This window comes from Canis lupus, chromosome 28 (assembly GCF_048164855.1).
Source record: "Canis lupus baileyi chromosome 28, mCanLup2.hap1, whole genome shotgun sequence".
NCBI lineage: Eukaryota > Metazoa > Chordata > Mammalia > Carnivora > Canidae > Canis > Canis lupus.
Window position 1 is genome coordinate 21,992,205 of NC_132865.1, and position 27,751 is coordinate 22,019,955.

The following is a 27,751-nucleotide window of genomic DNA, read 5'->3' on the forward strand; positions in this document are numbered from 1 at the left end:
AGACAGCAGAAACTGCTGAGAGCTCACCATCTTCCCGGCTAGTGTTTTATAGTCTTTATTACAAGAACTATTTAAGATGATAGGGTCAGGAAGTAGGTTGGGGAGTGGGGGAAGGAAGTGGCTTCAGAGGGTTAAGATAAAGAGAGCCCTCCCATTTCCCCAGGCACCAACCATAGAAGCCTTCCAGACTCTTGGCACATCAAGGAAAGAGAAGGGAGCCCCCAAAATGACTGAGTTTTAATGTCCTACAACTAGCAGGGCAGGACAGCAACTTAGAAAATAGAGATACTTTTCTGGAGATAAAGGCATCACCATTTTATTCCCAAAGTGATTATTTTTCAGGCCCTGGTTGGCCCTGGATGACCTTCACCCTAGCTGCATGACCCAGTGAATCAGGGATTACATTCACTTCAGTTTAAGAACCAAGTATTCAATACATTCGTGTGTATGTATGTGTGTGCACAGATATATATATATGTGCACACACATACACACCTATATATCACTTACTACATGCAGAGAACTATGTGCTTGTGCTGGGGATAATGAGCATAATGTCAGCCTGCATGGCATCTGCCAAGAAAAACAACCATTAAATAAGAAATTAACAATAAAATGTGAAACATTAAGTGATGGCACAGGAAGTCAGTGTCATGAGTACACAAGGAGACCTTGGAAGGCAGTCACAGGAAGTGGTCAAAGATCAAAGAATGGACAAGAAGTAGCCAAGCAACAAGGAAGAAGGAAGACTAGTCTAGAAAAGAGGAAGGAATCTACTTACCAAGTCTTGAAGAACCAGTCACCAAAGCCCTGTAGGGTCAACATCAATTTCAACTATGCACTCAGCATAGCAATCTTCTCCAAAGTACACCGACACGTTGTGGTCTAAACTTTGCTGAAAAAATATGCCCCCTTCTGACTCACAAGTAGGATATTCACTACTTCATATATGAGACGTTAAACTAGATGCGCTGATGGTGGCTGTTGGATATAGCAACAATATAACAAATAAGTAAAAGCTGATAGCCTGCCCTGAGGGCTATAATGCAGACACAGAGTTCTACTGGCACAAAGAACAGTAAGTCATAATAATGATACCAAGGTTGTAGAAATACCCCTTAGAAAATGTTCTCTTAAAAATAATCAAAACAGGGGTGCCTGGGTGGCTCAGTGGTTAAGCATCTGCCTTTGGCTCAGGTCGTGATCCTAGGATCCTGGGATCAAGTCCTACATCAGGTTCCCTGAAGAGAGCCTGCTTCTTCCTCTGCCTATGTCTCTGCCTCTCTATGTCTTTCATGAATAAATAAATAAAAATCTTTTTAAAAATAATTAAAACAGGGACTCCTGGGTGGCTCAGTTGGTAAAGCCACCAACTCTTGATTTCAGCTCAAGTCATGATCTCAGGGTCATGAGACTGAGCCCTTCATCAGACTCAACAAAGAGTCCACCTGAGATTCTCTCCCCTTCTGCTCTTCACCCTACTCATGCCTTCTCTCTCTGAAATGAATAAATGAGTCCCTATTAAAAACAATTAGGGGATCCCTGGGTAGCTCGGTGGTTTGGCGCCTGCCTTCAGCCCAGTGCATGATCCTGGGGTCCCGGGATCAAGTCCCATGTCAGGCTCCCTGAATGGACCCTGCTTCTCCCTCTGCCTCTGTCTCTGCGTCTCTCTCTCTCTGTGGCTCTCATGAATAAATAAACAAAATCTTTTAAAAAATAATTAAAACATAAAAGTTTGGATGCCACAATTACCTAGAAAATTCACACATATTTTAAATATCTCACTCCTAATAATGCTAGACTATAATATAGCCATATTCGACATAACTGTAAAGAAAATAGGGAAAGGGAGAAAGAATTTGGGGAAATAGCTTTCATCACAAGAAATGAACATAAAAGCCAGTGGATATGCGGCCCTTGTGGTTTCCAGTCTCACATCTCACAGTCAAATCGCAAAGATGTCAAAGGGAGGGGAAAGCACTGTAGCTCTTCCCCTCTCAATTTAGTCTGTGGCTCAGTGGTCAAAATGTAGCCCCTGCAGTTCCAGTCCAACTTTTCTAATGAGTTCACCCTGAAGAGAGAAAATAATTTCAATCTACATTTTGCAAACTATGTCAGCAGTATGGCTGGTTTTGTTACATGGTTTGAATTTTGCAGAGGATCTGTCATTCCTGCTCCTATCACACTATTAAAAAAAATGAAAACATTTTTAAGTGAACATAAATTACTAGCTTTATTCACTATGAGCTGAGCTGAGTTTATGCTTTTTTCACTTAGCTAATTCTTATTTTAGAAGCTTAATTTTATGAGCTTATCTTACACATTTTCACCACTTAACTCTGCTTATTGGAAGTTAAAGTCTGGCTTGCCAAAAGGAATATGGTCATAAACTCGTACTCAATGCCAAAAGTAAGCAGCATTATGAAATTGTACTCCTAAGTCCTAGCTTTACGTGTTTTTCATCTTGAACTCTGGCTACTAAAATATGTGTGATGTGGTATATGGGGAAGCACAAATCCCCGATTCCCAATTAATACAGAAAGGGAGGGAAAGAGAATGAGAGTCACAAAAACAAGAGACATCCTTCATTTACATGCTTCTGCAACTATCAATGTGTGTGATCTTACCAAAATGAGACTCAAGCACATTAAATCACATATATATAGGAAGTATGTCCCTCAGACTATAGGCTGTCTCCTGACTCATATTTATTAAGCCAGTCTCTCATTAAGACTTAGCCATTTTACAATGTAGAGGTCATAGTGCAATGACTCAAACGAGCCTCAATTTCCCCTTCTTGAATAAACTGTTGCCTGGCATTCATGGCTCTGCCAGGATTATCTTGAATTTCAAGTTATCCTAATAACATTTCTCCCACCTGCCCTTCCATATTTTCAGTGCATCCTTTGATATCAAATTTCCAAGTCAAGCCAACATCAAGGCCCATGGTATTAGAGAGGACAATATTGATTATGTGCTTGCCTCCTCCTACTTCCTGACTTGAGGTTCTGTTGTACTGTATTTTCCAGAGCATCCTGTCTGTCCTTCTCAGCTACTGCAGCAGAATAAAAAAGAGCCCTTCTTGTCAAACAAGTGTAGCAGAGTCACAGGAAAGGGTCCTATTGATCAGGTGTGGGTCTCTGCCTCTCTACCGTGGCCAGGGGGCTGCAAGACTCTGGTGGGCAAGTCATGTGGCTACACCTAGAGAAATCCAAAATCCATGGAGCAAAAATTCACTGTATCCAAAAGGAAAATCTGGATAATATTTGTGGAAGGGAGAATATGTGCTAGACCAACAAACACAAATTTTGTCTACTGTAGCTCCCAAGCCAATGTATTTTATCCCAAAATATACATAAAATTATATATGATTTAACATATCTCTTGAAACCACTTATTTATTTTTAAAAGGTCATATAAATAAATAAGAAAAACAAACAACCTAATAGAAAAAAATGGGCAAAGTATACCAACATAGAGCCTATGGTGTAAAAAGACAAATATAGGAAAAGTCCATCAACTGCACTCATAAGGAAATCACAATAAGAAAGATAATGTTCGGGGATCCCTGGGTGGCGCAGCGGTTTGGCGCCTGCCTTTGGCCCAGGGCGCGATCCTGGAGACCCGGGATCGAATCCCACGTCGGGCTCCCGGTGCATGGAGCCTGCTTCTCCCTCTGCCTGTGTCTCTGCCTCTCTCTCTCTCTCTGTGACTATCATAAATTAAAAAAAAAAATTTTTTTTAAAAAAAAGAAAGATAATGTTCTTCACTGATCAACAACATAAATCACAAATGCCATTTTTTAATCTTGAAAACGCTTATTGTTGGGAGATATCTAGTACATGCAAGGGTACAAGAAACAGCCTTTAGCAGAAGTGCTACGTTGGTATAAATTGATAGAGAAGGATCTATCAAATAACTATCAAAACTAAAATTCATGGCTCAGTGACCTTAAGCTAGGGATTTACCTTACTGGTATACCTGCAGAAATTCTCCAAGACACAAGTACAGAGATATTAAGTAAAGCATAATTAAATTGCAAACAAACCAACTAAAACTGAAAACCCAGTGCCCATCAACAAGTAACAGGACAAATGAATTATGATGCATATATATATAACAGAACGCTGGGAAAACATTAAAGAGATTTAAGTAGATCTGTATGTGGAAAAGATTCCAGATATAGAAGAAGAAAAAAACAAGTACAGGACTGTATGCTTTGCATGAAATCTTATGTGTGAAAAGGAAAAAGGTCAAAGCATATATGTGGAAATATACATATTTTCCTGAAAATAACTGAACAGTTCATAGGGATTACCTTGCCAAAAGAAAAAAGAAGTTCCTCATTTTTCCAAGGTATACACTTCTCTACATATTGATGTTTCTAACCTTATAAATGTGTTATTTTGTTCTTTAAAATGTCAACAGGTATTTAGTGGGAAAAACACAAATCATTTCTATATTCTCTTCTTTGTGTTTTTCTGATTTATAAAAAGACTAACATGTTTTAAACATTTTAAGGTTTATACTTAAAAGAAGAATAACTTGATGGCATATTACTATAACTTGATGGTACATAAGAAAATAAAAATAAACACAACATGGTAATTGGGAGTTTACTATATAATAGGTAACATACTAAGCACTTTATATATATATGTATGTATAGTATTTCATGTAACCCTCATTATGAGGATTGAGATTATAATATCCCTATTTTATTTTATTTTTAAATATTTATTTATTTTAGAGAGAGTGCATAAGAGAGAGGGTGGGAGGAGCGGCAAAAGGAGAGGGAGAGAAGCTCAAGCAGACTCCCCACTGAGTGCAGAGCCCAACGCAGGGCTCAATCCCATGACCCTGAGATCATGACCTGAGCTGAAATCAAGAGTCAGAGGCTTAACCCACTGAGCCATCCAGGTGTCCCTTATTCTTACTTTATATTGAGAAGAATGAAGCTAAGAGAAGCTAAGTAAATTGCCTAAGGCTTTTCACTGATAGAGATTTAAACACAGCCACTCTGTGGATCTAGTGTACTACCAAGGAGTAATTTACATTACAAACGTAAATATTGCCACAGACTGTCTTTCCGTGGGGCTAGATTGTGGAAGAATATGCATTGCCCTATAAATTACTAAGTCTTTAAATTAACCTGGAACATCCCTTCTAAGTTCCCTGCTCTAACCAAAGCTCTAGAATTCAGGTAATGAATCCTGCCTTCCTCAGGATGGAGAAAATCAAATTAGAAGACCAAATACATAATAGTCTTTTAAAAATCATGATATGCTCCTCAAATAAAATGTATTATTAGTATAATAAGCCTTCCAAAGGACTGCAGGCTGACAGAGTTACTAATTGTGCTCCTGAACTGGTGAACGGGGGGGGGGGGGGGGGACTTCACACTGGAGCACCAGCCTAGCTTTAGCAGCCATCACCTGGGGAGCTCATTGGGCTTCAGCTCCTTATTGAGTCTTGAGCCCAGACTATGAGGTAATAGTCTGATTCTCATTTTGAAACACATAAAACCTAAGGAGGTTAACTAATTTCCCTAAGGTCGCACAGAAGTCACTGGTACAGTTGGAATTGAAACAGAAGTTTCTTAATTCCCAGCCACTGCAATGCTCCCAAGGCAAGGCTCTTGTTGAATGATTACACAATGACACAAGGGCACTTTACAATTCCATGGAGAGGAGTCCCCAGAAGCAAAATATTCCATTTTAAAAATTGAAAAATCTCAGACTTACAAAAGACTGACGTCGTCTCCAGCCACCAAGTTATGCATCTCAAAGAATCTCTTAGAGAAAGTCTCCAAAATATTCTGCGTAGTACATCTTGGCTCTGGCAATTTACGTGAAAGGCTTGTAAAGAACAATACTGCTCTCTGGCCTGCAAACGTGAAAGGGTTTGTGTATAAGGTGTTCCTTGAAAGCATCCATGTGGCGGGTGAACATAAATGACCAAGATGCATTTGCCGAGAGCTGTAGGAGGGGCCTCATGACTCCCTGAATTGAAATGAACTTGAGGGGAAAGTCTACAAAAGTCCGCTCAAAGTTAGCAATGCTTCCTAAAGGGTCACTCACCTCAGATCCCCAAATAATAAGAAAACTTTACAAATCCTTAAAATAAGTGTTTTGATGGAACACAATGCAAAGGAGTTTAGCACAAGTCCACCATAGAAAATCTGCATCAAGCAAAGATAATGCTGGCTAAAAGACACACCTCAGCAGGGTAACCTTCGGCCAACATGCAGATGGAGCGAGGAAGCAAGGAACTGTCACAAACCTGTGTGGCTACTTGGTGGGCAGACTGACCGTCTCCATCCCTAACCTGGGCTCTCCAAAAGACCAGAGAGAACTACAAGTCTCCTCTCCCTCTGGTGTGTAAATACATGTCCCAGGCTACATTAGCTAGAACTTGAGGGAGGTTAAGGGCTCTGAGCTGTCCAAATATAATCCAAATGTGGCCAGGCAGCCTGCCCGGCTCTCATCTCAGGACCCTGTCTACCATAAGAAAATACCCACCCCACTCCAAAAGCACAAAAAGTTCTATGGATTTTTCCCAAGGTCATGCATAAACAGGGGAAGTGATTACCTCACACTTAGTTCTTTAAGCTTCTACTTCTTCCTCCTAGATTTCCACTTTCCACAACAGTGGCTATAACTCTTCCCTCAGAGAAGGGCCTCTAGTCAAGCTCTCTTTCATGCCTCTGGGCTCTCCCTCAGCTTCCTTTCCTGCCTTGATTCTTCCTATTTGTATTCCCACCCCACCACCTCACTTCCCCACATCACTGTGATCCACTAAATCAGCTAGCAAAGGGAAGCAGGCTGAGCCAGCACCTGGCGTGAGGAGCGGGGGCCAGGATCCAAATCAGTGAGAAGAGTAAACCCTCATAAACTGGAAGGGCTTGAGGCTGAGGCAGGACTCATCCTGATCACCCAACAAGATGTAAACCTACCCACAGAGCTAGTACTTATGCCCCCTGTCACCAGTTTGCTGGAATGGAAATAATAATAGTATAATGAAATGGGGGCACCGGGGTGGCTCAGTGGCTGAGCATCTACCTTTGGCTCAGGGCGTGATCCTAGGGTCCTGGGATCGAGTTCCACATCAGGCTCCCCGCAGGGAGTCTGCTTCTCCCTCTGCCTATTTCTCTGTGTCTCTCACAAATAATATAAATAAAACCTTTAAAAACAATAATAATAATAATAATAGTGTAATAGAATGGAAACAGCAATAGTACAGATTACATCAGTTGATATGAATAAAGTGTTTAGTGCAGAGCCTAACATTTAGTGAGTGCTCAGTTAGTGCCTGCAATCGCCATCATTCTCCCACACCCTGAACTTCCACCATTCCTCAAAGTCGAATGTAGGTAAAGGGAGGAAAATGTTGAAAAGCATGAGTTGGCTGCTGCAGTGGTTCTCACACCGTGGCCAAGGGCTAATCTAATTTTCGATTTCCAATGTGTCCTGGTCCCACTGCATATGTTGCATATGTCTAGAATGCAGCTCCTGCCACATGCAACTTGCTCTGTGAATTTGACGAGTGAACAAGTTAAACCCCATTTAATGAGATGAGTTCACCAATCATGAGTTCATCACACTTGGATGTCACAGCAATGTCATATTGTCAAAAATGTTTCTAAACACCTGTTCTCAATTTCCGTCATGGACCAGTAACAAGAGTTCTCAGACCACACTTTGAGTAGAGGGTAGTGACTAGCCAGAGCCTGGAAATAGAGTTCCACCAGACTGGGTAACTCTGAGTTCCAGCAATCTGAAAGTGTACTTAGCCTTAGAGACAGGTGATACACCTCAATCCATTTCTTCAAGGAACCAGAGGTCTGCTTACCAACCCAAACTCCATGACCCTGTCTCTAACCCAGCCCTGTGGTCAAACAGTCTGTGAGGTGGTCAGGGTCCCCCTGAGCCCCATAATCCCTCTAGTGCCTATTCCCTCTATTTCCTCACACTTTCTCCCCAACCCAACCTGGCACAGAAGGGCACTAAGGCAAAACCTTTCACAAGAAAACCATTTGATAAACTAATTCATGCTACCATGTTAAGGACTTGATAAGGGAAGATAAGGGGAGCAGATAAGGAAGGGATTTAAATTGCAAAATAGCAGTAAAGGAAGAATAATGCTTCATGTAAAGAAACATTAGACAGTTGTAAGTTTTGGTGAGAATGTGAGAAGCTGAAACCCTCATGCACTGCTAGTGGGAACCTAAAATGGCACGGCCCTTGGAATACAGTCTTGCATTTTTCAAAATGTTAAGCATAGAGTTCCCATAGGACTAAGAAATTCTATTTTGAAGTAGCTGCCCAAGAGAAATAAAAACATCTGTCTACACACACATACAAAAAGAAAACTATACACTAATCTTTAAAGCAGCATTATTCATAACAGCTGAAAACTGGAAACAACACAAATGTCCATTCACTGGTGAATGGAAAAACAAACTGTAGCATAATCATAAAATGGAATACTATTCAGCCATAAAAAGAAATGAAGTGCTGATACATACTACAACCCAAATAGACTTGAAAAATGAAAACTACAGGCAGAAAAGTCCGTATATTATTTGATCCTCTTTATATAAAATGTCCAGGGTAGGCAAGTCTATAGAGATAGACAGTAGATTAGTGGTTGCCTGTACCTGGGGGTAAAGTGTGCTGAGGGAAATGAGGAGGGACTACTAACTGGCATGGGCTTCTTGTTTTTGGAGAGACAAAAATGATCAAAAATTAAATTGTGATAAAAAAAATTAAACCATGATGAGGATTGTGCAACCCTGCGTATCCAATAGAAAACACTGAACTGTATACTTTAAGTGGATAAATTATGTTTGCTAATTATCTCTCAAGAAAGCTTTTCAAACAAGAAAGAATATTAGCATTTCATTATATATAGTATTATAAATGATGAGATACTTCAGTTCAGCAATGGTTTTGGGAGAATAGTGTGTGGGACCCAAGGAATTTAACAAAAATCCCCTACCCCTGGACAAGCAGAGCAGGACTAACTCCATTTTGTGCTACACCTGTCATCCATGTATAACCCCCACACGACCTGCTTATTGCTTAAGGCACTCCCCCCACCCTAGTCAAGCTGCTGAGCACACCCTTACCGGAAACCGGCTCATATAAGAATTCAGAACCCCTAGCTGCCAAAGAATGTAAACCCCGCCTTTTGCCCACCAAACCTGTGCGCCAGTTCTGACCAGAGTGATAGGCCAGTTCAAACGGTCACTATAGGGTAAATTGTAATTCAATTGGCCATCTGCGTGTGGACCAACATGACTGTGCAACTTTCTGTGTGCGTTACAATCTCATTGGCCACTGGCCCCTATAAAACTGCTACACCTCTTAACCTCGGGGTCCAAGTCCCTGCTCTGCTGTGTCGGGTATACTTGGACCCAAGCTCGAGCTTGTTAATAAACCCTCATGTATTTACTTGGATCGGTGTCGGCTCCTTGGTGGTTTCTCGGATTCTCAATCTTGGGCACAACCGGTGGAGTATACTTACAGAAGCATCACATTGTGTAGGGAGAATCCTTATGCAGAATATACATAAACAAAAACTTTAAGCTGCATACACAAAAAGACCAGAGTAATTTCCCTTACAGTATGAAAAGCACTGCCTGAGGCAGCCCGGGTGGCTCAGCGGTTTAGCACCGCCTTCAGCCCAGGACATGATCATGGAGTCTCGGGATGGATGGAGTCCCACGTCGGGCTCCCTGCATGGAGCCTGCTTCTCCCTCTGCCTGTGTCTCTGCCTCTCTCTCTCTCTCTCTCTGTCTTTCTCTCTCTGTGTCTCTCATGAATAAATAAATAAAATCTTAAAAAAAAGAAAGCACTGCCTTTGTTTTGTGGAAGTAATTTTTTTTCTCAAATCAACACTTCTTTATGTAAAATGTGTTCCTGTGTTTTTGGGTTTTCATCTTACAATGGAAAAGCATGATCCCAAAACTTATAGGAAAGTGCCCTTTATGTATGACCCAAATCTATTCATGTGTGTTGACCTGTGTTGATGTGAAAATTAACCCCTGAAAGTGTTGAAGACACATTGTCTTCAGCAGGCAGGGATCATATTATCTTCTCTTCCAGAGATGCTCATGAGTTGTAGGCCACAGAAAAGTCCTAAAGGGAGAAACAAAACCCTGCAATGCTCCAGAGACCCCTGTGCTGGAGCCAGGGCATGGTTGCCATTTACTCTTCTGAGATAGGTTGTACTGACAGTTGGGTTTCTAATTCTAGATCTACTTAACCTGCCAAGGGAAAGACTTGGAGGGAGCATTTACTTGGGATTCATTTTAGGGTGGCCTTTTAAGTATAAGCCTTGGCACAGAGAGATTCTGCTGATGGTTTGGGTTTGTTTGCTTTTTCATGGCACTCCTCTCCCTTCCAAACCTACTTTTCTCATCTTCTATGAATATAGTGTCCTCCAACAAATAACAAATTTCAGGTACACATAACAGCTTTGCTATTTACAGAGCATTTGCAATGTAAATACGATGAGCTCAAAAATATTCTTGTGTAAAGTGGTAACAAATATTTGTTCTGCTGAGGAGAAGCCTAGCCCTCCAAGGCTGGGATGGCTCTGGGGCCAGCCAAGAACAGCCTCCTTGAGGGCCCCAGGCCGCTAGCTCTGTGTTCCCCTCACACTTTGGCAGCCAAGGCAGCTGACCTCCTAACTCAGTGAAATTAAAAAAAACACTTAGTCACCAATGGATATTTAAACAGTTTCATTCCTTGGCTTATCTCAGAGGCTGTGTTTCTAAAACAGAGCTTAGTTTATGAATAAAATTATACTGTGCTTGCCAGGTCAGATCAGCCCATACCTGAAGCTGTCCTAGGGTATCGGTGACCGCTGTCTGCTGAGCCCTCCAACTCCTCTTCTGAACTCCTGGTGCTGAAGGCATGCCGGAGGGTGCAGTGCAAGGGTGCCACAAAAGCTACAACGAAATCCTGTGATGCAAAGAAATGACAGAGTTGCTTCCCTGAATGACATCAGTCTGGGTGCTGAGAGAAGAGAAGGGAAGGGACAGGGGGGAGGAAAGGTAAGGAACAGAAGGGAAGAGCTTTTCCACAAGGTTTTCTCCACTTTCCACAAAGTATCACAACCCTTCAATGGCCTCCTAGTGCTCTAAAGATAGAGCTCATGCTTGTCCTCTAAGGCTGTGGAACCAGTCCCCCGTACTGTTGCATCTTGCTCACCTTCCCCTTACTCTCTGTAATACAGCCACACTCACCGTGCCCCCTCCCAAAACCAGGTCTTCACCATCTTCTGCCTACCTGCCTACACCTCGCTTTCCTTCCCCTCTCCACCAGATAATGCCACATCATCCCTTAGCGCTCAGCCCAGGAGTTAGTTCCTCCAGGAACCACTTCCCTAAAAAAAAAAAAAAAGAACCACTTCCCTGATTCCCTGTCCAGTTCAAATCTCTGAGTATAGGCTATCAGGGTATCCTGCACATCTTCTATCTATACTTATCATGGTTACGGTTTGTGCAGCTGTCTTGGTATTTGACTGTTTCTCTCCTTGACAAAACAGCAAGAGCTGGAAATATGTTAGCTCTTGTGCCTTTGACAGTGTCTGGGGCATAATAGGCATTTAATAAGCATCAATTGAAGGGGTAAATGAATGAATGAATGAATGAATGAAGCTAGGTCTTAACTCAGGTCTGTCCCCTCCAAAGCATGTTTAAAAAAAAAAAGATTTTATTTATTTATTCATTAGAGGCAGAGAGAGAGACAGAGACATAGGCAGAGGGAGAAGCAGGCTCCTCATAGGGAGCCCGATGCAGAACCCGATCCCAAAACCCCAGGATCATGCTCTGAGCCAAAGACAGACTCTCAACTGCTGACCCACCTAGGCATCCCCAAAGCATGTTTTCTTAGAAGAACATTTACTGGAAAAGGGAAAGCCCAATCATATAAAAAGGTAGGGAAAGAGCTCTCAAGGCAAAGACTACCAAGTACAAAAGACTGCATTCCATTCCAGGAAGAGAAAGACAGCTAGCCGAGCAAGGCAGGTGTGTTCACAGGCTGAAGAACCTGCCCTCTCCCCCTCGACCTGAGCTGCCAACCCACTGCAGGATAAGTACAGATACAATGGTGTGACCCTCATGTGGCCCCCATCCCAACTCCCCCACATGTGCCAACACACACACACTCCTATACACAGGGATATACCCTGTGGCAATGAAATTCCTATAAATTCTCGGTTCCTATACTGTTTAGCTGGCCACTGCCTTAAAACAAATCTAAAAGAGAGAAAAACATCCTCATTTAACTTTGCAGAGGTGTTTTTAACTTTAATCCTCAAAACACCTAGAACTTCAAAGTTTCTCTGTGCAAGCAGTAAAAAGAGAAAAAAGAGGCAGACTCATAGAAAAAGCATCCATAAGAAAACAGCTTATTTGGCAATGGTGCAAAAATATGCTGCCTAAGGCTACTACTCATGAAAATACAGTAGAAAGAAATCCCAGAAAAGCTTCCAACCACCAGGTAAAAGGATAAAAGTTCTATTCTTTCAAATTTGTAAATATTTAAGGGAAAAAAATTTTTAATTTAAATATGATGGAGACATCCCAGCCTATGCATGCTTATGGGGCACACTAGCAGCATGCTCATCAATTCTGAAGATAGACTGTCAATATTCCATATTCTTTTTCTCAATTTAAATAGCCAGTGGCAGCAAAAAACTTCAGTTTAAAGCTCATGGATTTTCCCATTTGCTGCCCTAAGAGCCCATAAACATATGTATCTTTGGAAAACTATCATGTGTTTTCAACTTCCTGAAGAATTCTTGTAAAATATAACTGAACCACATTACCCTTTGTCCTGAGCTTTTATTCCACTAATGGACAAATTGGGAGGAGGCTGAGAACAAATGTGCTATTAATTACCCAGATGGCTTTTTAATAGAACCTTGGATTATTCTTCAGCCACTAAACATTGTCCAGAAATTTCTTAATAACACTGGTGTGCAAGGCATTCCTTCCAGAAGAATAAAGATCTCATTGACTGGCAGGCTCAGTTATGTCAGGTTAGTCTAGGAGACGGTAGACAAAGAGTGGGTATTGTGTAGACCAGAGAGAATGACATGCCATATCTGAGCTGCCCAGTCTCCTCAGCAATGACAGATTTTCTAATTCACTGCAGATTCTCACAAAACTGGGTGGTCAACTTTGGAGAGAACCAACAGTGGGCCTATTGATTCTGGGTGGGAGCAACATAATTCTGAATTAACCTGAATTGATTCAATACAACAGAGAGTCTTGGTATCGGATTAAAATTAGGATTAATACATTAAATGTTAGGTCAGAATGTTAAGTCCCGGTGCTGAAAGACCTACATGAGGTAAGTCAAAGCTAATGCAGGTAGGTATTTTAGCCACAAGATAATTTGGACTTTTAAACTCTAGAAATATATCGCTCAAAATTCACTCTCCCAGATGAAGCCTTTTATGAAACTATCTGTTGTGCTATGGTTTTTTGCTGCTTAGATCATAAACAGTCATTCTGAATGTGTGCCTCTTAAGTTTATCGTGCGTGTGTGTGTGTGTGTATGTGTGTGTGTGGAAAGAGAGAGAGAGAGAAGCTTTCATCTGACATAGTAATGGCTGAGAGACAGGCTGGCTCATTATTTGTTCCCGCTTTTGTAAAATTATCTTGCCAGGGGCAAACTCTGCTGCTTCGAGCTTTCCAAGTAGACAGCAATTAACTTTCACTGTGCTCTTGAGCAGACATATGCTCCTATTAAATCATGAAGGATGCAAACTATCATTTTGAATATGTTTTCCCAACTACTAGATGAATGTATTTATATTTAGGAAAATAAGAAAAGAACGAAACCTTACAGTTTCCTGGAGGAATTATTTTAATACAGATTTGTAAACCCTCTGATTTTCAAACCATATAAAAATATCCAAATAGCTATGTCTAAAGAAAAGAATATGAGGGGGCACCTGGCCAGCTCAGTCAAAAGAGCATGTGACTCTTGATTTTGGGGGTCATGAGTGTGAGTCCCACATTGGTGTAGAGATCACTTAAATGAATAAATAAACAAAAACTTTTTTAAAAAGAATATGAGCATCTGTGGCAAAAGAGTCCCGGTACAACCAAACAAAATAGTTCACAAATGAGCTGAGGTAAAAATAAAATATTGGAATGCCATGAAACTGAATGTGACATTTTGTTGGAGAATGTATTTTCTTAAAGATTTAACATCACTTGGATATTTTACTGCATGCTTTGTCTTGCCCAAAAGAATGAAATGATAAAAGACTGAAGTGGCCTTTAACAATTATCTAACCCATTACAGAGTACTTTTTCATTTAAAAAAAAATGAGATGCTCGTACTTACATCTTGATAATTTTCAAAATACACCTTTCTGTCTTCCTCTTTCTTTTGACCTTTCCTAGTCTCCTCGTCATGTGATTACCCTAAAGTGTAATCAGTAAGGGAATTTTTTAACAAATTTGAAAAGATTGTTGTATCTCCCTGTGTACTATAACCCAGTCACATTATCATTTAAGCTTCACTTATTAGCAACAATAATGGTAGGTATATTTTGCCTTCACCTGGTTAGGATATACTCTCAGGTTTTCAGACACACCCAACCATAAGTAACTTCTTATTTATAGCTTCGGTTGGAGTTTTAACCTGACAGGGGCTTTTTGTCAAGCCTTACTAACTGAAGTACAGTTTTCATTTCCATTTACCATTTCGATGCAAGCGTGTTTTCCCAAAGCTGCCTCGTGCCTAGATTTCTAGCACCTGCACATTGACCCCTGGTGGCGGAAACTGGACCCTGCAAAGCCTCTTTGACGGCAATTAAGCCCCTTTCAGCTGAAAAATTCCCTTCCTGAACCACTCCAGATTAAAACCCATCATCCTTAAAAAAATAATAAAACTTTTTTTAAAATTAAAATAAAAATTAAAAATAAAAAAATGAAACCCATCGTCATGTATCCCATTCTCAGAGTCCTGCTAGGTAATACAGTTAGCTAATTCAAAATATAAAGTTGTGAATGTGAGTTTCCATCCCTTCCCTAGTGCCGCAGTGTTTGTCATTCAAAGAGTTTCTCATACCTAGCTGGACAAAGGAGACACTTTGAACAAGGGACATTCACAGGCAAAGCAAATAACAGCTGTCTTCCATTCAACATACTACCAATTGGCCTGAACCAGTGATACTTCCTAGAGTCAGGTAGTAAGAAGAACAGGGGCTGTATAATCAGGTCTCAGTTTAATCCTGATATCTTGGTTTATGAGCTGTGTGGTCTTGGACAAGCTCCTTAACCTTCCTGGGTTCTCAATTTGCCTCTCAGTAAAATAAGGAGAGTGATATTTTACTCCAAAGGATTGTTGGAAGGAATACAGATACAGGGTAACTGGAATATAAATTCTCAAATACATGTTTGGCATTATTCTCTCTAAGGGAAAGATGGAGGCACTCATTTATAAGGATCATATTTTCTGTTTCAGAAGCTGTAATTGGGACATGAAAAGTGTGAATGACGTGAGGAGAGAGAAGGACAAAAATATTTGAGGTCAGAATTGTCTGTAGTAAAAAACAACATGTCCATTTTCTGGCGGGAGTATGTCCGTGGGCCTCTGGGTGTAAGCCTTCTGAAAGAACGCTATTTAACACCAAATCGGATTTCTAAATAAGCCCAGAGAACAGGCAACTCTGACAAATGGACGAGTGTTCAAGAGATGTTTGTTTACACAGACATCTTCTACACTGTAAATAAGGTAATAAGAATGCACACTCCTTTGCAGCAGTCATAAAAGCTAGAATGGAGTTAGGTAGTGTCTAGACGCCTTTGATCAAAAAAACAGGGATTAGTGGTTACTGAATTTACTAACACAATTTTCTTTCCTTTTCTCCAATTATTTCTATTTTCAGCCTTCACTTTTAGGATTTAGTTACAGCATCTTGCCCTGCTTAGTCAGCAGACATGTGCCATTTGGGGGATGCCATGATCCCCTTTTTCAAAATTAAATTTTGAAGCCAGAAGTGTCAAGTTTCATTTCTCATTTAGTGTAATTCTATGAGACTTTACTCAGCATTAAAAGACAAAGTCAGTACCCACTGATCATCATATGTTTTCAGGCTTTAAGCATACTGACTCATGCCCAAGGTCTTGCCATGAATTATTTTCCCATGCGCTACCTACTACAAACCGTTATCAATTAAGTAAATACTCATAACAAAACACAGAGAGAGGCATGCTAATACCCATGATGAACATATAGTTTAGCTAGAGAGATCTAATCTGTGCAAATGAGCGATGGTAAAGTATTATAGTATAAATCATACCAAAACATCACTAGGACACTTTTTAATCATTAAGTATTCCTTAGGAAAACAATCTGCACCCAATGCCATGCTGGCAGGTACTTTTTCTTACTGCATTGTTTGGCTTACCTAATGTTGTTTTCCCTGCAGGTCAGGATTTAATAACAGACCATCCATCGTATTTGGCCCTGCATTTGCTATTTCCTGCAGTATCAGAGAACCTCTTTCATTATAAGAGAGGCTCAATTTTAAAAGAGGCCTGAAAACATGGGCCCAGGAGGCAATTTTACAGAGAGATTTCTGTGTATAATCTTGTATGCCAAGGGGATGGAATATAAAGGGAGAACCTAAACCCTTTCTTGTGAAGCTCTTGGTGAGTGAACATTCCAAGTGTGTATCTTCCCTCATCAAACTCTTCCTCACTTGCTGCAGCTAACTGGTCACCCCTTCACAGAGGCGGCTCCTAGTCATAGACTTGCCTGCTGCTGAGAGAAAGGAAATCCTTCATTTGGCCCTAGCTACTAGAGGATGTAAACTGAGATTCATGGTGAATAGAGACCAGAGAAAAGATGAGGAATGGTCTTCACAGAGATGATCCATAGCTGTGGTGAATTTTCCCCACCTGGAGTAAGAACTGGAAATTCACAGAAGACTCCGTATCCACATCTACTCTCCCTTCTGGGTTTTCCTCTCATAACTTCATATCCTTCACAGTCTACAGATTATGTTGAGGGCTGGGGGAGGGGGATTTTTGTTTGTTTGTTTGTTTGTTTGTTTGTTTGTTTGTTTTACTCACAGAGATCCCCCATGTTTGGCAAAATTCTTTGTACTCTAGAAAAACCCAGTTGTTTTTCTGAGGCTAGGCAATTATATTTTACACTGGGAACTGGGATATCATTTGCTTCTAAAAATGGATTTATTCTCTTTTTAACACTCTGAAACAGCTCCTTCCTCAGATGAAAATCTGGTTTGGGTGCAAGTCTCTGAGGTGCAAGACAACTCTGTGAGGAGAAATGATTCTGTCAGGCTTGAGAAATGCAAGTCTGCCTGGTGAATTCAAGGAAGATGAAGGACTTGGACATTCTGCACAAAACAAAGACTCGCAGAAACGTGTTAGTTTTATGAATTACTGGAAGTTTAGGCAATCATGAAACATTATTTATTTTTTTCAGGAAATACTCGGATGCACAAGACTGAATTCTTAAAATTACTGATGTGTACTACTTAATAAGAAATTTAAGCCAAATGTAACTTTACTAAAAATATTTTTCCTATTATGGAAAAGATAAAATCTGAAGATAGCATTCACTCTGGGGACCAAATTATCAAGTTTTAAAATTAGATTTTAATGTAAAATTCCATGGTTCCTGGTCCCTGGAAATTTTTAGAAGTCTGTATCTAGAAATGTGGTGCCCAAATCTCTAAACTCCCAGTCCAGGATTTGAACAATGGAGCTTTACTTGGAATGTCTTTCCCCAAGGTCTGCTACCATATGGGAAAGAAAAGAAAAAATCAGATTTTGATAAAGAGAAAACTATTACCTTTCATTGTTACTTAAAAAATATATATTTTTGCAGTTGGCAATGGTGCCTAAAACTTAAATATTTGAGTTGGGTATTACTTAGTATTAAGCCAAATATTTACCTTTTTTAAAAATGGCTTCAAAAAAATTGTCCCTGTTTTCCCTTAATTTTTGAATCAAAATATATTTCAAGAAAAATGAAATCCATATGTTCCTAGTTTATCTCTCCCAGTTCTTCAACATTTTGTTTTGGAAGATCATCTGGCAGCTAAAAGCCTTAATTAATTTCCAGGTTTTGTCATTTAATTATTATATTATGTTTGACTAACAACTGCGAAATCATGAATTTAAAAAACTGAGTATTTATTAAAATCCTGGACCCTTTAGATCTTAAAGAAATACTTTCATGAATAAATGAATGAGCGAATGACAAGTAGGGGACAACTCAAAAACATCCAGATACTATTTAAAAAGGTTTTTAGTAAGTAATAACTGAAAATTTTACCTATGCTGTACACCTTAAATTTATACCATGTTGTATGTCAATTATAATCCCCCCCCAAAAATAAAAAAATTATAATCTCAATAAAACTGGGCAGGGGAGAGAAAAAGAAAACTTTACCCCAGTACCAGAGATTTTCTTTACTTCAACTATTAATTTGCCCAATATAAATATAATTTTCATACATTTCTAGGCTGTATTATAAATTCTCCTACACTCTACATAAACATTTTTGAAATGTAAATCTCTCCAGACTTTTAAATAATGCACACATATTTACTAAAAGTATGGAAAAGATTAGCAAAATAAAACTTCACATTTAAAATGGGAATATACCAGTAAAAGTAGGTAAGACTTAGAAGCTGGCCACAGAATGATCCTAGTACTGACAACAGCTACTAAGAGCTTATGTGCTAGGCATTGTCCTCTGTGCACAATATACATTATTTCATTTAATCCTCATAAAAACCCTAGGAGGTAATACTTTTATCCTCATTTTGCAGAGTTGCAAACTGAAGTCCAAAAAGGTTGAATAAGTGATCCCAGGTTACATAGTTGGTAAGGTCTATGTGTGTCCAGAGTTGGTACTCTTAAGCATTCCTAAATGAAGCTGCAGTGGGGAAGTCCTTTGATATTATTAACATAAACAAGTAGTCACTTCTCCCTAATAGGATTTTCCCAACCCACCCAGCTCCTTGGACAATTGCTCCCGCCTTTGCTTGTGGGCTGTTTTTTGGTTACCAAGGAAGGTAAGTAAGAGATTAATGTCAAGGCCCCTGTAAAACATGATGTTATAAAGGTACCTCTAATCTACATCTCCATATTATCCAGGGAGATCACAGAAAAGCTTCTGGGGAACCACAAAAGTCAAATAGAGTTGTCAACTCTGATCACTTTTTAACTAGCTGCAAGGTGAAGTGTTTCTAGGATACAAGGAAGCATCTTGTGTCTCTATTACCCTAGAACTAGACTGATCCCACTGTTACAGCAAGAGCTTGCTTTAGACACTTTCATATCTTGCACAGAGACTAAGCAGAATTGTAAATGAAAATATAACTGTTCAATAAGCACATCACCCAAATGGAAAAGATAAAAATCCTATTCAGTAACAGAAATCATGATCTGAGAGCAGCAGGTGTATAGTTCCTTATCTAGGGGGAATTCAGAGGCTTTGGAAGAGAGTATCATTTCTTTTTCAGCAAGTACATTGTTATTTCCAGTCCACAACTTGTACCAGGTTGCCCTTCCCAGAAAAACAAAGTAAATGTCTAATAATCATGAGCTGAAGTAGCTCATGAAACAAGTGTCTACTCTTTTTGCAGGTAGGCAACTTATCAAAGACACCTTCATACTGCTAAGTCCACAGAGATGGAGAACACTAACTGTCATCAGGGTAGCCTTATAACTACTCTTCTGATGTACAGAAGAAGGATGTAGTTTTCAGGCCATAATCAGAGCCACTTCTACATCTGGTTTTAAGATCTGAGACAATTTCTAAAGAAACTCCATAGCTTCACCTGGGGTTCCTCAGCAGATTGAATTAGCCACAATTTCCACCTCAGATTTTTACTTCTTTGTTTCCTTTAGGAATTTCATTCCCCTTTTCAGATTGGCTGTCTCCATTGGCTTGTTCTGGAGTGACTATAACCTGCTATGTGTTTTCTTTTAAGTTTTGTTGAAATGATTAGCCTGCTCACAACTGAACTCGCCAGCCTATGTCTTACCCGGCCATGTCTTACCTGGAAATCAACCTTCATTTTCTCCCCTTTAGATACAAAGCCTGCATATCTTTAAATACGGCTCCTACTTAAATATGGCTTCTACTTTGAAGCTTCCTCTCATAGTCCTCATGGGAAGTATGTGCTTCTTCCTCCGTAGCACTCATGTGGCACAATCACATGTTTCCTGGGACAGTTAATAATCTTTTTATGTTTAAGTCCTAATTTCACTAAAATGATCAGTCTTTCCAGTGGAGAAACTAATAAAGGACCAAATTAATCAAAATCCTCTCTGAAGTGCCCCTGCATCAGCACACAGCATGGTGCCTTCCACAGAGTAACTGTTCAGTAAGTCAGAATCTGAGTCCCCTATACTCTATAGATGGCTCATGGTGCTAGTTACTAGGTTATGTGAATACTCTTTGAAATAAACAGTGAAATCTCAGGGCACCTGGATGGCTCAGCAGTTGAGCATCTGCCTTTGGCTCAGGTCATGATCCCGAGATCCTGGGATAGAGTCCCACATCAGGCTCCCTATGGGGAGCCTGCTTCTCCTTCTGCCTATGTCTCTGCCTCTCTCTGTGTGTCTCTTGTGAATAAATAAATAAAACCTAAAAAAATAAAAAATAAAAAACAAAAAAACAGTGAAATCTCAGGGAGTCCAGCTGCTGTAAGTTAACCCAGAGGATTTGGGAGAACTCTGGGGAGCTAAGTTAAAATTAGTACTCTTCTCTCCCCCATTAGAATGTCTCATGGATTATTGTACTTTCTTTTTCTTTCACACAAGCAAAATTATTTTTACAAGAGTTTTATACATTCATCATTTGGCATCTTTCTTCCCTAAATGAAGGTTTTCAAGAACTGCTGAAATTTTGGGCTTTTTCTAAGTATAGTGAACTCCAGATCCCAGGCTCATCTTTAGGTTTAACTTAGGCAACATTCTGAGGTTAAAAAATAATAGCGCTGATGGTTGCTCAAAAAGTGAAATATAGAATTATCAAAAAAACTCAGCAATTCCACCCCTTAGTATATACCAAAAATAGCTGAAAAAAACACAGAAAAATACTCATACACAAATGTTCATAATACCACTGTTTCCAGTAACCAAAAGGTCAAATGACCCAAATGTCCATCAATGGATGAATGAATAAACCAAATGTGTTATATAGTTACAATGGAATCTTACTCAGCCATAAAAAGGAGTGAAGCCCTGATCCATGCTATAACCTTGAAAGCAGTATTTCAAGTGAAAGAAGCCTGACACGAAAGATCACATATAGTATAATTCTGTTTATAGGGAATGTCCAGAACTGGTAGGCCCACAGGAACAGAAGGCAGACTGGTGATTGGCAAAGGCTACTGGGAGGGTAGATAGAAACTTACTGCTTATTGGATATGGAGTTTGATTCGAAGGTATTGAAAGTGTTTCAGAACTAGACAGGTGATAGTTGTACTACCCTGTGAATGCACTAAATGCCACTGAATTGTACACAATAGCTAATTTTATGTTGTGTGGATTTTACTTCAATACAAAAAAATAATCACTAAGCTTGTCTGAAACCCATTGCTCCTAGTGCCCAAGGTTCACAGAAGCAGAGAGAAGAGCAGTCTAACTCAGGCAGGGAACACTTATTGGGAGAGGATGACAGCTCAGCTGAGACCTGAAGGACAAGCAGGATTTAAACTAAGCAGGAAGGGACACCTGGGTGGCTCAGCAATTGAGTGTCTGCCTTTGGCTCAGGACATGATCCCGGAGCCCCGGGATCGAGTCCCACATCAGGCTTCCTGCATGGAGCCTGCTTCTCCTCTCTCTGCCTGTCTCTGCCTCTCTCTGTGTGTGTCTCCTATGAATAAATAAATAAAATCTTTAAAATAAAAAAAAAATAAACTAAGCAGGAAGACACATATGAATGGGGAAAGAAAAAGGGAGAGAAAAGTATCCCAGGAAGATGCATGTATGATGATTTCATAATATAGCCCTGGCATAAATTATTTCTCCTCACCCATAAAATCAAATTAATAAACCTGCATTAATTATCTACTATTTGTGGGAACCATGCTAGCTGCTAGGAGAAACATAAGAAGAAGGAAGGAAGGAAGGAAGGAAGGAAGGAAGGAAGGAAGGAAGGAAGGAAGGAAGGAAGGAAGGAAAGAAAGAAAGATAGATCTTACAAGACAAAGAAAACTAGTGTTTCTTGAGCACCTTCTAAATGATGGATATTTCACATATATGATCTAAATTCTTTCAATATATCAAAGAGATGAATATCATGAATCCTATGGAGTTAAGTAACCTGCTGAATATTGCACAGCTTACAAATGGGAGAGATGAAATTGAAATATAAGTGTAGAGCAGCCCAGGTGGCTCAGCGATTTAGCGCCACCTTCAGCCCAGGGCGTGATCCTGGAGACCCGGAATCGAGTCCCACGTCGGGCTCCCTGCATGGAGCCTGCTTCTCCCTCTGCCTGTGTCTCTGCCTCTCTGTGTCTAAAATTAATTAATTAATTAATTAATTAATTAATTAATTAATCTTTAAAAAATCTAAATGTATCTGACACCCAGAGCCCTCATTTTTGCCACAACAGCACTATCGGTCATAAAAGACATCATTAAAGCTGCTGGAAGTTGAATTGAGACATCAGTGAAGAGATATCATAAGGTAGAGCACAATGCTCCCTGTCAGTGACAAAGGCCATGGGGAAAACTGGGACCAGATCTGGAAAGGAACAGAAGTCCCAGATCCCAGGTCCCAGAGCCAGAAGCAGAGGTGAGGAAAAAAAGGCCCAGCCATCATCTGCTCCTGAAACCCTTCCCCAACCCCCATTATACTAAAATGAGAGAGCCTCCTCTCTGCACCCTGTACCTACCCCATCGGAGCACTGCACTCCCCAAATTCAATGTTTGGTTTTGGATCTTTCTTCATATCCCAGTTCCACCATTTACTAACTTTGGGTAAATTACATAAAGGTGTATGACTCTGTGCCTTGGTTAACACTTCTGAAAAACTAGAATAATAAAAATAATAATTCTGGATCAAATGAATTAATACCTACAAAGTGCTTGAGGATCTACAATAAGCAAGTGCCCAATAAATATTGTCTTTGTTGCTGATGTTGTGTTACTATTTCCCTTATTAGTAATTCTCAGCTTCTTAAAAGCAAGGAATATATATATATATATTTATATTTATATTTATATTTATATTTATATTTATATTTATATTTATCTCCGGCCTCTAGCACAAAACCTAGAACACAGTTTGTAAATAGAAAGCTTTAAATCAGGGTGGTACTGCAACCAGTACTCTATTGATTAATGGAATTTTCAGGACCAAGGCTATGTCATCCTCTAAATTCTCATTCTTTTATTATAAACCCCTTGACAACTCTTAACATAGAGATTGTCAGTCATCAACTATTTACTGAACACCTACTATCTGGCAGGCCCAGCACTGGGGATACAGGTTTCTCTAAACTGCCAGGACTAAAATTAGTCCAAATGGCTGCTTTATCATTCAGTTTAGATGGGGGAAAAAATAAGAATGCGCACACTCATACAGCCTCTAGAGAAATACCTGTGCAGTGTCAAAGTTTTGGCTACCATTACAAAGAAAACATTGCTACTCATGTACAAAACAAACTATGATCCATTAACTCAGCACAGAAGTCCTTTTTGGCTCCAAAAAAGCTGGCACCCAAACAAGTTTTGTAGTCACACTGCCAAAAAATACCTGGCTGATACATTTTAACATCCTTCCTTGTTTTCTTTCAGACATATTTCAGTAATAGCCTGTCTGCAGGTACAAGATGCTTACAGGAAGTGATTAATCTTTCATGAGACTATTCTACTATTCCTCAATGCAATACGATAAGAGCTTGAAGGGACAGGCACCCTCGTGTCAGTGCATGCTTCAAGGAAAGGAAGTTTTCATGGGAGATAAATCTGATCACATGATAGCAGCAGATGATAAAAATCTCTTTTTTAAAAGAAAGCAACCTAACAGGACAAAAACCACTCTAAACCTAAAACTTTTTTTTTTCTGGTAGGAGGCCAGATGGGATCCTTGGACATCATGAAACACTACAGCTGGAAGCTGAACGGTTCATCTATACCCCCAGCCCCCCACATGTAGATACTGGAGATGAGAAAGCCTCTTGTTTGCTGTCTGAAGCAGGTGTGGTTGGACTAAATGGGGAGAAGATGTCCAGCTGGAAGAACCCATCAACCAGCTGCCCAGGGCAGTCTGCTTAGATAAATACCACCTGTTACTAAACAGCCAGAGAAAAATTAGTCATATCCCAGGAACCTGCTGATTCTCCCTATTATGCTGAGGCTTTTGTGTCCCTTGACATCCCAAATCCCATGTGTCTCAGAGCGATGGTCATTTTCACTGTGCTTAATTTGATTCTGGACAATGGCAGAGGCTTTTGAAGCATTAGGTTAAAGTATTTCCTGGGGGTTGGGAGCACATACGTGAGAATAATAAGTAACACATAGAAGCAGAGGGAAACAACTCTAAAAGGTACCCTCTAACTCAACAATCTCAGTGCCCTATGGACTCTGTCCACTTGGAAGGACAGAACATGGCCCCATATTTTATACCTTGCTCCCACTCTCCCATTGCTCCTGGCTGGACTAGCCCTCTCATGAACAATCACTGACTAAATAGACACACACTCACACCTGTGTTCATGCTGTTCCCATACTTGTAATGTCTTTTCCTGAACTTTCCAAACCCCATTCTTTAAGACCTAAATGAAATCCTGTTTCTCCTGGGGTGTTCCCTAAAAATGTTAGTTCCAGATAATTGTCTTTTTGCTGCTATAGCACTGACAGCCCACATGATACATTTTGTCACTATAACCTTTTGTTTTCCTCCTCTTGTCCTAAGTAAACCTCACCCCCCAACAAGATTCTATGAGCATAAAGCCTACCTACCCCTCAGAGGCCTAGCCCCTCACTCAACACATTTAGGCATATAGTAACCCCATAAATGTGTTCTCAACTGAAATAACACTAATATTAAAGTTATTTTAGGATTACAGACAAAATGCTAGGTCTCAACTAGAGATCCCATGGGCAAAAGGCCTTTACTGATTTTCACCTTAAAGCTACAAGAAGTCAATGTGCTGGAAGCCCTGGGCATATAACCAGAAGGCTAGGGACTAAATTGAATCTTGGTTTTCCTAGTTATTAACTTTATGGCATTAATTAATTATTAATATTAATGATATCGGTTTCCTCACCTGTAAATAGAATTCATAATGTCTAAGTCAGGGTTACTATTAGAAAGCTCCAATGAGGCAGTCCACGAATGCATAGTGGTTATATGCATTGCCAAAATCACGCATTAATGGTTATTTTTTTTAAGACTTTATTTATTCATGAGAGACACAGAGAAAGAGACAAAGACATAGGCAGAGGGAGAAGCAGGCTCCCTACAGGGAGCCTGATGCGGGACTTGACTCTAGGACTCCGGGATCATGCACTGAGCAGAAGGCAGATGCTCAACTGCTGAGCCACCCAGGCGCCCCTAGTGGTTCTTTAGTAAACTGCACAATGCTTTCAACATCAAACTGATTCAAACAAAATGATTTAGTATTCTAGACTGACTTTTAGGCTTCACAAACTTGGCAGATTATCACAATCATCTGAGGACCGTGTTAAACCAGGTTGCTGCATCTCTATTTTGGAGATTGTAATTCAGGATGCCTGGGTGGGCTCAACTGAATTGAATTAGCCAAGTTTAGGACCTGCTGGATTAAATCATTTTGGCCACATTTGTTTTTCCCAGTATCTGACCCATGAAAACGTATTGGGATTATGAGCTTTTAGAAAAATATATCTTAAATGGTAAGGAACCAATTGATAATGACATTTGGCGCCATTCAACTTAAAAAATTTCCTAAGCTTTTCTTGTAATTAAAATCTACATAGTCACATACGCACACATATGCAGGAGGTTAGTGTGGGGTGTGCGTGTGTGTGTGTGTGTGTGTGTGTGTGTGTGTGTGTGAATTTCCTGGAGGTATGTGCTGTAATTACCCAGTATTCCGGAACCTCTCATATGTCAATTTATCTCTGTAATCTGATCATTTGCTGCAGTCAGGTTATGTCCCATTTCTATTCCTCCACAAAGTTCACTCGTGTTTGTAAAATAATTACTGAAACTAAGAAATAAAACAGTACATTTCAAAAAGGGAAAGAAAAGTAACATACCAAGGAAAAAGACAAAATCCTAAGCGTGTGAAATTTGCTTTTTAAAGAAGCAATCTGGGGCACTTTCCTACCCCGAAGTCTGCTGGCATCCCACAGCCATGAGCAGAGAATACAGGCACTCCTAAGAAAGCCTTCAGTCCCAGGCATTTAGTCCCTCAGCTGGGCAGAGGTCAAGGCAATCAACAGCAGTTTAGAAAACCAGCTCAATTAACATGACAGACACAGGAAGAGTCATCCCAGTTAGAGACAACAAAAGTTTGAGGAGAATTAGGTTGCCAAGAGTTGGCTGATACACGCAAACAAAGAAGTGCCTCATCCATCCCTTTCAAATGTATCTGGTAAATTTACCAGATTTACAAGCATTGTATTGCACATAAATTCCCCTGCAGAGAGTTCCTGAAAATCGACACAATCTCTTTCTAAAAATTATGCCAGGCATAGCTTCTGGTGCCGAGGAAACAGAGCATCCCTTTGCCTGGGCCTCCCAGTGTAAGGAAAGCCACTAACTCTCACAGGAGCAGATTGTTTCAACTTAATTGAATGAAGTAAACTTGGGGAAATACCTGACATTGCCAACTTGACCTCTGCTAAGCCTTTTGAACTTCAATCACTGTCCTCCAACACAAAGCCTTCTATTAGGCTTTCAGCTATTTCCCCCGGTCACACAGGTAGCTTATCTTCAGGCTTCCATGGTTTCAGTTATCATTTCTGACCTGATTGTGAGACAAGTATTATTTCCGTGCCGGGTTTTATGACTAAGCCTGCAGAGGTATTTGCTGGTTTGATTGAGTAAAGAGCATCTCATTTCAGTTTCCTATCCACCAAATTCCAATAACTTATTTTAAAGAAAAAAATAGTTTTAATTTATGAGGACACAAGGGGAAGAGCTCCAATAAATTAGCACTGGTCAGAAACAATCCAAGAGCGTAATCTTCAGTGTTTTGTATAGATTTCAAAGTTAAAAGTATAATTTGGAACGTGGGGCGATAAAGATGAAGATCATTCCCCAATAACAAAATACAGATGGTAAAAACAAAACAAAAACTGCCTGAATTTCTCAAACAAGCTGAGTTACTTATTCCTCATCTAGTTCCCTTACAGACACAGCAGAAATTGAGGTTAATGTTGGAAACATTTTGAATTAATTAGCCATTCTGGCAAATAAAAGGTGTTTTAAATCTGAGATTAAAGACGTGAATAGTAGTTATTTTAAGTGGAGGTTAGTCCTAACTAAGCATCTGTTTTTCTTATTTTAACTCTGGAGTACATGTACCTTTTAGAATCATACCAGAAAAAAATTTAAGTATATGAAACATTCAGAATAATCCAGTTCTTTATTGCAGAGTAAAACAAAATACAATTTGCCCTCAGCTGATTGTCAGTGACTTACAAGACTGCTAACAGCCAGCTCCCGCAAACATGGAGAAAGTATACAAATACAAATCATGAGGAAAATACACAAATTTTGTGGAAAG

The 27,751-nt window shown here is 39.9% G+C and overlaps 1 protein-coding gene across 2 annotated transcripts in view; it reads right to left on the reverse strand.

The window, feature by feature from the left end:
- Window positions 1-10,838: 10,838 nt before the first annotated feature.
- The window catches only part of XKR9 (XK related 9), a 236,409-nt gene continuing 219,496 nt past the window's right edge, over window positions 10,839-27,751 (reverse strand). Inside the window, exon 9 of one of the 2 annotated variants that reach the window (XR_012020059.1) lies at window positions 10,839-10,970. The gene's annotated coding sequence lies outside the window, so the exon portion shown is untranslated. The remainder of the gene's footprint in view (window positions 10,971-27,751) is intronic. The other variant, XR_012020057.1, reaches the window with a different exon arrangement.